General features: G+C 36.9%; 1 protein-coding gene across 2 annotated transcripts in view; it reads right to left on the reverse strand.

The window, feature by feature from the left end:
- Positions 1-10,215, reverse strand: part of kcnn1a (potassium intermediate/small conductance calcium-activated channel, subfamily N, member 1a) — a 112,982-nt gene that overhangs the window by 81,886 nt on the left and 20,881 nt on the right. The gene's annotated exons all lie outside the window — the stretch shown is intronic.

Here is a 10,215-nt window from a genome sequence, read left to right on the forward strand (position 1 = left end):
TGATCTTGTGGAAAATAAAACAACAATGGGAAAAATACTCCAACTTGGATGATGAAAATGCATATTTATATGTGAGAAACTTGTATTTCCAACAAAAATATTGCAATTTAGAATTTCCTAAAAAGCAGAATGAGACTGTAAGAAAGACCCGCCCAGCAACATCAATCTGTCCACCCATTTTCTGAACCTGCTTATTCCTGTACAGGGCCACAGGGAGCTGTTGCCTATTTTCAGCAGCCTTTGAGCATGAGGTGGGGACACCATGAACAAGTCACGAGTCCATCATGTTGAGCCACATATTCATAAATGAGACAGACAACTATTCACACTCACATTTTGCACCCAGGGACTACCTGGAATCACCAGCTGACCTAAGATGCATGTTTTTGGACACCCATGCATGTACAGGGAGAACTTGCAAACTGAACACAGTAACACAGTCTGCCGCAGCAGAGTTTTGAACCTGTGACCTTCTTGCTGTGGGACGACGACATTGTGCATTATTTTGCAGACAACAAAAATTAAAAAAAGGTAAATCAAAACAAAAATCATGTTATCTGGGCTTTGTGATGGACATGCAATCTACCGGGGTGTACCTTATGGTGGCCAACAGGTGCAAATGGGCAGCAAATGGTTAAATGCACAGCAAACACCTAAACGCGCTGCAAACACATGATTGATGCAAACACAAAAACACTAATGCAACAGAAAAACCACTGCAAAAGAAAACTGCTGCAATCATAGAAAATAGTCAGAAGCCAAAACATAGAAGCAATAAAACGAATACAAAGGAAAAATGTTGCAAATAGTAAAAGCCTCAAAGACACCATCAAGTAAGAAAAGCTGCAAACTCACTCCACAAAACAGAAGTACACAAAACCACTAGGGGAACGTCAGGTTGGAAGTTCAATATTTGCCCTCCGCAGATTCAGCAGTGTCTTCCTGCTGTTTGACCCAGTGCTGGCAATGAGATGGTGGTCGGCCCACCTCTATGTGCTCCCTTCTCCTAAACACGGTGGTTCACTTAGGGATCATCAACAAATTACCAAACCAATGACACTTGAAAAACAATAAATAAATAAACCTCCATGTCATGTGAATTTCTGACCAAGAGTTAATCTTGAATTGTTTCACTAGACTGGACAAATAAGACACCTAATTGTATAAGATTTTAAAGCATTTTTCATTGTTTATAAATTTTTTAATTAAAAATTTACATTTTTTTCTCAGTAGCTTCCATGTCTTTGGACCAGGTGATGAAACATTAATGATGAATTGTTTCATTAGACTGGACTAAAAAGATACACCCACCTAAAGAAACAATTCATGTTTCATCCTGGCACAAAGACATGGAAGCTATTGAGAAAAACACACACATTTAAAAAAAAAAACATAAATTGTTTTAAAATCCAATACAATAAGATGTCTTATTTGTCCAATATAGTTAAAAAAAATCTTTTAATTTAATTTCTAGTTTTCAAGTGTCATTGGTTCAGTAATTTGCTGATGGTCCCTCAGTTAACCGCCATGTTCAGGAGGAGGGAGCACACAGAGGTGGGCTGACTGACATCTCACTGCCAGTACTGGGTCAAACGGCAGGAAGACACTGCTGAATCTAATGCTGAGTCCCCCTAGTGGTTTGGTGCACTTTTGTTGATTGAGTTTGCAGTTTTTCTTACTTACTGGTGTTTTCGAGGCTTTTAGTATTTGCAGCATTTTTTCTTTGCATTTGCTTTGCTGGTTGTATGTTTTGGCTTTTGTCTATTTTCTGTAATTGTAGCATTTTTCTTTTGCAGTGTTTTTTTTGTTACATTTGTTTTTTGTGTGTTTGTGTGTTTAAGAGTTTGCATCATTTGCGTGTTTGCAGCGTGTTTCGGCATTTGTGGTGTGTTTAGCTGTTTGTTGTGCATTTAGAGATTTGATATGTGCTTGCACCTGTCAGCCACCATACTATGCCATCTCTTGCACAAAGACTCCTGTAGATAGAGACCAGCTTCCCCCGAGACCCTGCACAAATAAAGCAGGTAAAGAAAATGAATGAATGAATGGATGATGGCTGGACAAATACTTAGTCCCAGAGGCCCTAATCAACCCAAAATGTAAAATTCTAGAATCACTCTGTTCTTGACCTGAATGGCCTCCCATATAAGTATTTATTTTTTTATTTGTGTATTTACCAGAATGACAAATTATACATGTGGTCAGTGACAGAACAGAAATGCATTCACATTCACAAACATGGAAAACACACCAGCTTGAAATACACAAGGTTTGTGTTGTGTTGTAGTTTGATTCTCTTGGTCAAACAAAAGCACAAATTAGTCCAAGTTTACTTTTCCAAACACCTTGTTGGTATTTAAATGAAGAAATACCTTTTTTTTCTTACTTTTTTTTGTTGTTTTTGTTATATTGTAACCTGTGGAGATAAAAACAAGTTTTGAACTAAATAAAGCACTCAAAACACTGCCAAATTTGCTGTATCGCAAATAAAAGTAAATACTGAAAGAAAGGGTTGGATCCAAAACATGAATCAAACTACATTGAGGCACAAAGTTTATATATTATATAGACATCCAAACAGCGCCGTATTCCTCACAGACTTTATCACTTGAAGTCCCTCATACCACACTTTCAAATCCTGCAAACTTTTTAGAAAACCACATTTTCTCCCACAAGATCCAACAGATGTTTTAAAAGGTATAAATGACGCCACCTGACATGATCTATTTTCTTTGTACAGTGGTTGTAAGTTATTTGAAAACGAGTTCCTCTGTAAATTATGGTTGAAGCACTTTCTTTCTACCCCCAAGGGAAAAATATCAATTGTAGGGAGAGAAGCCAGGACAACCTATAGCACAGGACAGATCAATAATGCAACAAACTCAGTAAAGATTGACTGGAGAGTTGCCTAGAAACATCCTGCATGGGATTTATGATGGCAGGGCAGCACAAGCCAACAGGAGATGCAAAAGGACAAGAAAGGGAGAGAAAGATAGAGTGGTTCGCAGTCAAATCAAATTCTCTTCAAAGCATATTAATTCATAATGTCAATAAATAATATAAATACAATCTTATTTCCAATTCTGATTGTATATATTCTCTCTTTTTGAGATAAGACCTACAAAAGAAGCTACTCTTTGCTTAAAATATCAGCAAAACATTTACTAAAGAGCTTATGAAACAACATTTAAAGGAAAAGTATGTGTCACAAACAAAGGAGCAGAGGAAAACCCCTTACAACATATCATCTCGTTCTAGTATGTTTTGACATGTGCAGTGGGCTCCATAGTCTAAAAGTAACTGAATAACCTTATCAGCCAACAAAGATCCATCAGATTAGGCAATGTTTAGTCCAATCTTACTGACTGAGTTAGGTATGTCTGTGTGAATTGTAGGGGTGGCACAGCAGTGCAGTGGTTAGAGCTGTCGCCTCCCAGCAGGAAGGTTAAAAGATCTTTTCCTGACCTAGGTGCTCTCTGGGTGGAGTTTACATGTTCTTCCTGTTCTCACGTGGGTTACTCCCAATACTCTGGTTTCCTACCAAAGACCAAAAACATACATGTTAGGTTAATTGGTAACTCCCTAGGTGTGAGTGAGAGCATGAATGGTTGTTTGTCTCTATGTGGTCTGTCCAGGGTGTCCCCCACCTCTTGCACAGTCACTGCTGGAGATAGGCATTAGCTCTCCGCAACCCGGAAAGGAGAAGTGGGTAAAGAAAATGGATAGATGTGTGAACTGTAGTCTCAGTTTCCTGTTCTTAGCTGACAGGAGTGACGCAAAGTGTGGCCGTCTGCTGCTGTAGCCCATCTTCTTCAAAATTGGATATGTTCTGTGTTCAGAGATGGTATTCTGCATATCTTGGTTGTAATAAGTGGTTTATTAGTGCTACAGTTGCCTTTCTGTCATCTCCAACCAGTCTGACCTGTCTCCTCAGACCTCTGACACCAACAAAACATTTTTGTCCACTTAACTACAGTTCACTGAATATTTTCTCTTTCTTGAACCATTCTCTGGAAACCCCAGAGATGGTTTTGAGTAAAAATCCCAGTAGATCAGTTTTTGAAATATTCAGACCAGCACATCTGGAACCAACAACCATGGTATGTTTGTTGAAAGAAAGACACTTTCTCTTCCCCATTCTGATACTAGATTTATATATATATATACACACACACCCACACACACGCACCCCATTACACATTCTGCACTTTACACATAATTGTTTTTCATGTAGGTGAACAATTTTCAGCATCCTAAATGACAGTCAAGATAAATGTAACCCCCTCAAGGTAAAGCAGTTTTCCTTTGTGACTTTTTTTTTAGTTATGAAGTTAAGTGTCTAATACCCAATGGGCCTTTTAGCGTAAATTGATTCTATTTTAAAATCTTTTTTTTTTTACAGCTTGACAAAGAAGGTGGCTGGGACAAATGACTGAAAATGGATTCTCAAAGAAATAGATAGGAGACAGCTGGAAAGCAGCTTTGTTTGTGAAAGGGTTAAAGAGACAATTGTAGTGACAAAAGGGGATCTCCACAGACCACTCATCCATTAAGGGGTTAACAGCTGGAGGAAGGTTGATAATGAAGGCTGAAGCTGCAGAAGAGATTCAACCACCATAGACACCACTGTGACAAACTAGAGAGAAATACAGAGAGAGTGGGTTAAGGATGAAAACAAAACACCACATTGTTTTAAATGTGTCAACATCGAATGAAGCCTAAGAGTCTGAACCAGCTAAATTAACAATAAAACATTCAGAAGTTTTATAAAAACAAATGCTTTTATCCATTTTTTAAAACAAATATGCAAAATCCATTGCCACCTTCTGTACATTCATGAACATTCACTAGAACAGCACTGCAGATGCATGCTAAGCATGTAATATGCTTCAGTTTGATAGGATGATAGGGTGACAATCACTGGATGGGAACCAGAGTGGGGGGATCCCATCCAAAACAGGTATTCCTACTGGGTGAAGTTTTGTAATTGTAAATGAAAATAAATGTATATTCCTTGTTTTACCATGTCTGCCATCTATACTATACATATGGATTATATTAAATACCAAAAAATGGCATTTATTACATTCAGTGGCTTGGTCAGTTATTCTTTCGAGAATAGTCTAAAAATTCAACATTATGTCTAACTGATAATAGCTATCAGTAGCTATCAGTTAATAGCTAACTAATTAAAAAAATATATTTTAAACTCAGTGAAAAAATTATGTTTACTATCAGAATCCTAAAGATCTGATGTTTTCTAATAATTCAGAACTGATTTTCTTTTCTCTATATGCAACACAGCTCTAACTAACACAGCTTTAACTTCAAGTCATATTTGAAATTTTACTTGAGAAATTGCATTTTCTGCAATAATGCTGCGTGACTACTGAGTGCTGAATGACTGCTGAAGGAAACTAAAACAGATTTTTTGAAGTTAAAACAAGCAAAACAAGGCTACAATGAGCAAAACGCAAGCTAAAAGCAGCAGAGCAGTAGTTAAAAGGAGCAGAACAGATGCTAAAAGCTAAAAGCCATCAGAACAGTAGCTAAAAGCTAAAAGGAGCAGAACAGATGCTAAAAATGTCTTAGCAAACCAGTAACTGAAATTAGAAAAACAGAAGCTACAATTCACAAAACATAAGCTACTGCTAAAATTGAAAAACTGTTGTTAAAAACTAAAAGTAGCAGAATAGAATATAAAAGCTAAAACCAAAACTGGCGCTTAAAGCTAAAACTAAACTAAAAGTATCAAAATGGTAGCTAATATCTAAAAATGGTAGAGCAGATGCCAAAAGTATCATAAGAAAACAAAAAAAGACCAAGTATGCTTTCAAAAGAAGATATAAAATCTCAATGTATTTCTTTAGGGATTTTTATTTTAAATTATGTTAAATATTTTGAAAAGCATAAAAGTTATAAAAACCAAAAGTCAGAGCACCCATTTCTATCTCCCAATGAGCAGAATGTTTTGATATACGAATGGTTAAAATAGCACAAAAGTAGTCCCTAGTAGCAGAAGTAGTTTGATTGGAAAAAGTCATTTGCTACTTGTGCATTTAGCTAACATTTGTTATTCTTAGTTTGGTCAGGTGTGGCATAGAGTAAACAGTATTCAACAACTCTCTCTTAAAAAGATGTCCTGACTTTGGATCAGAAATGCTCAGAATGAAAACAGTAGTTTATTAGCCTTAGTTAGCTGGACTAAACTAGCATAAGTCACAAAGGTTACCCATTAGACACATCACACAATCTAATTCAAAATCTCTAAAGTAAAAGCAAAAACCGCATTAATTATAAATTGTACTTGCAATACATTGTGTCTGCTTGACTTGTGGCTGGAATATTGATGTCAGTAGAGACTCTGGAGTTTCAAATAACAATAAAAGTGGCTGACAGCAGTGGAAGGTTGAAGTAATAGCAAGGCTAAAAATGAGCATGGACTTGAGAGAGGTCTGAAATTCTAATCCAAGTTTCTTTCATATTTAGGTATGAGAAAAAAATGTTAGATGTATCATTAGGGTAATGTGGAAAGCAAATATAAAAGGGCAAAAGGTGGAGGAAAAAAGTTTGTATCTATTGTAAAACTAAGTTTATTTTCCACAATAGTGCAAAGTTGATGATTTGGCAGCTCAAGAGAAATGCAGCCAACAGTCAATGAATCAGTAAGAAAATCTGCAGCTACTTCAATGCTGAAGACTAAATAGATGGGAGAAAAATAAAGTAAATTATAAGTTAAAACACTAAATTCTGCTGTAAATGAAGATCATTGAAATGTTGTGTGAGGCAGTAATGAACAAGCTGCATGTGCACTTAGCAAGTGTACATGCATGTCATGTTCAGTACTGATCTAAAAAATTTAAAAGTACTTTAGCTGTTGTCAGGAAGGATTACGGCAGAAACAAGACTAAGGACTGAGCTGAAAGAATGCCACCTTGAGCTTGTGTGTTTCACAAGCTCTGACAAGACTGCCAGCAGTTTGTGGCTCCATTCAAAGGAGCAAAACAAGGTAACATTTTACATTAGCATTTTTCATTTTTGATGCAGTTCAACACTAATAAAAAAATGTGCATTAACTATAACCGTGAGTAAAGGCTACATCAGAGTGTCAACTCTTTGACTGCAGTGCATTCTGTGTTCAAGTGCTGTAAACCCTTCAGTGTAACACATGCATGTCAATCTGAATACTTGAATAAATGATAGAGTAAATAAAATTAAAAAAAAAAAATAACTGCAGCTATAAATGGACTTGGGAATACTTGACCTTTTGTAAATAGATTTAGGAGGAATTGAACACTATTTGGGAGGGCAACTGAAATTTTACCTTTTTCAAAAGCCAGGACTGAATTAGGGCTCATTTAGGTGTACAAAAGGGTTTTTCTGTAACAATAAAAAAATTTTTAACTTTAACTGATGCAGCCAGACATTCAAACAGCCTCTGTGCAGCTATGATCACATAGCCTTCAATAAAGACACTTCACACACATTGGACGCTGACTGGTTGTGGCTAAACTTGAGCCTTGATGGAATCATAAACAACCAAGTTCATCACAAAAGGATAAAGCAAGAAAATATTAAATAAAGACAAAGCATAGATGAAAGACAAACAATGGCTGCACTTTACAATCTTAGTTATGTCACACATACCACAAGCAGGTCTTTGTCCACATGGACACAAAACAGGGCAAAGCTCGAGGATAAACAACCTTATATAAATAAAACTGAAAGTTGCCCAAACCTGTGACCTTTCCACATATTTTTAAGAGGCAGCAACACATTATAATAAGTAGAAATGGCATTATAAAGTACTACAGAGCAGAAGCAGAACTGTGTTGAAGCCTTAAAAAGTTGTCCAGGATGAGCCTAAACCACATGGTCTCCCAATAGAAGTCTAACATCTAACATATCCTACACAGCAATATGTATGACCCTATGAACCCTCATTCCCCTTTATACAACCCCAACTCTGAAAAAGTAATGACATTCTGTAAAATGTCAATTAAAAACAGAAAGCACTGATTTGCAAATCTCAAAAAACACATTTTATTCACAATGAAACATAGTAAATATATATCTAAAAATAAGAAACTGAGCCATTTTGGGCTAAAGAAAAAAATAAATTAATTAAAAGTTAGAAATTAAAAATTAGAATTTTATGGCAGCAACATTTTCACAAGATGTTGGGTCAGAGGAATCAAAAGGCTGTAAAAGCAGGTGGTATGAATAAGAAACAGCTGGAGGAGCACTTTAACTAACTAACTTCATTGGCAACAGGTCAGTAACAGGACTGGGTATAAAAAGAATATTTCGGAAAGGCTAAATCTCTCAGAAGTAAAGACGGGAAGTGGTTTTCTTGTCATAGTGATCAATTGAGTCATTCAAAAAAATTAAACTATTGTTTTACATATAGTACAAATTGTTTTACTCCTTATGCATACAAGACTTCATCCTACTTTAATAAGCTTTGGTGATTTTCTACCAGCTACATTCGAAAAGTTATGTACAATAAGGACAAGTTTTAGAGAAAGTAATCCTCCTCTAGACACAGTACAAGAGGCAGGGTAAAATCTGGACAGGTCGCAAGTCCATCACAGGGACACAGAGACAAACAAGACAAACAAGACAAACAAGACAAATACAACAAACAAAACAAACAATTTTATGCATTTTTTTTTAAAAACACCAAACATTAAAGAAACCTCTCGGGTGTTTTTGGCTTTTTCCATGACCCCCCTGATATGTGGCATCCTCAGAGCCACTGAAGTTCACAACATTCAACCATTCATCAGTGAGTGGATGAATACCGGTACAATAGAGTTTAGTTTGTTTGAATTAATTGTTCGAACTGGCCAGAAAATACTACAGGAGTTTCACTTTTTGGCTTCCCGAAAGATAAAAACCATTCTCAGATTTGGATCCATAAGCTCCAATGTGAGAATTACTGTCAGAACTCAGGTTCAGAACACCTCAAAGGGAAGTACCGCTCCAACCAATCAAGAAACTAAACATGTCTAAAACATGAGACACTAAATAAGACACATATGAGCTAAGATAGTCTAAATAAGACACAAAAGTACAGCTAAAATATGAGCTAAGATAATCTAAATGAAATCATGAAACTAAACATATCTAAAACAAGTCATACTAAGTTATACAAAAGATAAACCAAAGATGAGCTGAGGAGAACCAAACTATTATATAACATAAACTAAATTAGGATTTAAAACAATCAGCCGAACAAAGTCTGCTGCACTTAAAAAGTGCTATGACCTGGGGTTGCTGCAGCTGGTCTGGTCTAGGTTCAGCAACAGTATGTGCTCAAAGAATGAGGTAGGCTGAATCTACTGAATGACCAGGTTATTCCATCAATGGATTTTTTTCTTCCCTGATGGCACGGGCATATTCCAAGATGACAATGCCAGGATTCATTGGGCTTGAATTGTGAAAGAGTGGTTTTTATACATGGATTGGCCACCACAGAGGACAGACCTTAACCCCATTGAGAATCTTTGGGATGTGCTGGAGAAGGCTTTGCGTAGCGGTCAGACTCTACCATCATCAATGCAAGATCTTGGTGAAAAATTAATGCAACACTGGATGGAAAAAAATCTTGTGACATTGAAGAAGCTTATCAAAACAATGACACAGCGAATGTGTGCCGTAATTAAAGCTAAAGGCAACCCAATGAAATATTAGAGTGTGTAACCTTTTTTTTTGGTGGCAACTTTTTTTTTGGCCAGGCAGTGTATGGTGAACTATACCTTTGCTAAAGCTGATCCAACTAAAGTGTCAGCTAATTCAACTATGATACAAAGTGGGAGGGAGCAATAATAAACATCTGAGGAGGAGGGAGGGATGGAGATGGGGGGGTGTCGAGGTAACGTACTCCAGCAACGTAAGGAATGAACATGAATGAATAACATTGTCATTCCTTACGTTGCTGGAGTATCCGAGAAACTCAGAAGGATTTTCTCCAAACACAACATCCCAGTACATTTCAAACCCAACAAGACTCTCAGGCAGAGGCTGATCCACCCTAAGGACAAAACACCAAAACCCAAGCTGAGCGGAGTTGTGTATGCAGTTCAGTGCAGCGAAGAATGTTCAGACCTTTATATTGGAGAGACCAAACAACCTCTCCACAGACGCATGGCTCAACACAGGAGAGCCACCTCTTCTGGACAAGACTCAGCTGTTCACCTACACCTCAAGGAT

The sequence above is a fragment of the Kryptolebias marmoratus genome, linkage group LG20 (genome assembly GCF_001649575.2).
Source record: "Kryptolebias marmoratus isolate JLee-2015 linkage group LG20, ASM164957v2, whole genome shotgun sequence".
NCBI lineage: Eukaryota > Metazoa > Chordata > Actinopteri > Cyprinodontiformes > Rivulidae > Kryptolebias > Kryptolebias marmoratus.